The sequence below is a fragment of the Argentina silus genome (genome assembly GCF_951799395.1).
Source record: "Argentina silus genome assembly, chromosome: 20".
Lineage (NCBI taxonomy): Eukaryota > Metazoa > Chordata > Actinopteri > Argentiniformes > Argentinidae > Argentina > Argentina silus.
Window position 1 is genome coordinate 2,928,309 of NC_139674.1, and position 2,017 is coordinate 2,930,325.

Sequence of the window (2,017 nt, forward strand, 5' to 3'; positions counted from 1 at the left end):
TGTTAAGTAATCTGGCGACTGTCTGCTACAGTGCGGACTCTGTATGCTTTGGCTTGCTAGGCCACACACACAGGACATAACCTGGTGAGGCAGAACCAGATCCTGCCCTGGCAATGGAACAGAAGAACCACACGGGGAACCGAATCAGCCCAGTAAGCACGACGACGATATCTTTCAAAAGAACCTCTTCAAATCAAATTAGACCGAGATAGCGTACATACCTTGAAGTAGCGATGTATTTATTCACCAGGTTTCGGTTACTAAATAGTTAAATGCGACACATTTGATTGATCCAGAGGGGGAATTACTCCGTTGCTTTGTCTCCCTAGCAGTTCACATTCAGTTCAGCAGCTCCACACAGCGACGGACGGAAGGAACACGCTTTATGATGTCACCGGGTGTAAAGGTTTTCAATATGGCGACAGGGTAATAAAAAACAAAACAAAACACACATCCAAGCAACGAACACACTTCGGCAGATCAATACTGAACGCATGCAATCAGTAGTTGAGAACGGTGCGATCGTCTAGTTTGTGGCGTTGTGTATGGCATCTTCGGTGCACGACCAAGCTTGTGTTTGTCGATGGTGTTGTTGTTTGTTTTCATCTTATCATGTACTCTTAAAATGTGACCTTACCGACGGGGTTTCTTGACCTGAAGGGTCTGTCACAGGGGCATGGGAGCGCCAAGGCCATCGGGTGGAGCAAATAAGCAATGGTGTGAGGTCTCAACAAAACCTCGAGGAATTGCATCATTTCCCAAGACCAGTGACAAATGAAACAGCAGATTGGACCATAATCAATTTAACTGACTTTATGAAATGCGTTCTCAGTAAGGCCCAGACGATCCATTTATTGGGTAAACAATAGTCAAATGCCAAGCAGCAAAAACAAATCCTATTGCAATAACGCATGCATTGATGTAAAACCACTGTGTCGGTCAACGTTGTATTTGTCAGGTTTCTAATTCTATTGTTCTCATTCATGCTTTGTTTGTAGCCTCATACGAGACGTTGGGGGGCAGATGGGCAAATGAAAAGTCCTAGTAACCACGCTACCGACAACATGACCCCCAGCGTCATACGTAGCCGACTCGCGTTGTGCGTGGCGGGTGGGACACTAGTGAACCGCATTGTTGTGTGTTGGGGGATGATGTGTGTGAGAGAGAGAGGAGCCTGTTAGTGCTGCAGCCACTGCACTGATCGCTTGTAGGAAGCGAATAATTCAGACTCATTTGTGGTTCATAGAGCACATAATTTTATGCTCACGATAGAACATATATAGTATCTTTGACCTCAGTTGCCGAGGGCACACAACTCTATATATACTTCTGATTTATCACTGAAAAGCCTGAGCATCGCCCGTTGGATGAGAACATTGTGTACGGAATTACAGCCGCTTAGCAGGCCATATCGCCATTGCTTTGAAAGGCTGCTGGCTAGCAACTATCTACAACTAGCAAAGCGCTGTGTGGCACCAAGGTATGTTTTGCTAGCTATTTATTTACAATGCTGCGTGTATGGATGATGTACATTATAGTCAGATAGTAACTTATTCATTTGCCGGGTTGTTGAAGCAAATACAATGCACTTTTAGGCTTCAATGCCTTGTTTTGTTTGACGCCATTGGCTAGGTTGCTAACTGTGGCTAGCTAGCCGTAGTAATGTTATTGTTAGCAACTGGCCAACTGACACTGCTGGCTTCCTCTATTTGCGGAGGTCGCAGCGTATTTTAGCTGCTCCCTAAAAAAGCCCAAACCAATGCACCCCCGCTTCACACACAATGTTGCAAATGGTGCAATTTATGGTGGGTGGGGGACTTGCCACTCCTAGGCTATTTAAAAGGCTCAGCCCATTGACGCACTGTACGCGAGAATAACTTGTCCATTCGCTGCAGTGGCCATGTCATAACATAGCCTCTGAATTATTACCGCTTGGGAAGTTTAGATTGATTTATATCTCCCCACTAACTCAAAACACGTTCCACATCTGTCTCAAACCCAGGGACGTCAAAAGAAA

General features: G+C 45.4%; 1 protein-coding gene across 3 annotated transcripts in view; it reads left to right on the forward strand.

Moving 5' to 3' along the window:
• The first annotated feature begins 1,175 nt into the window (after positions 1-1,175).
• The window catches only part of brd1a (bromodomain containing 1a), a 10,949-nt gene continuing 10,107 nt past the window's right edge, over positions 1,176-2,017 (forward strand). For all 3 annotated transcript variants that reach the window (XM_083692577.1, XM_083692578.1, XM_083692579.1), the window contains exon 1: positions 1,176-1,480. The gene's annotated coding sequence lies outside the window, so the exon portion shown is untranslated. The remainder of the gene's footprint in view (positions 1,481-2,017) is intronic.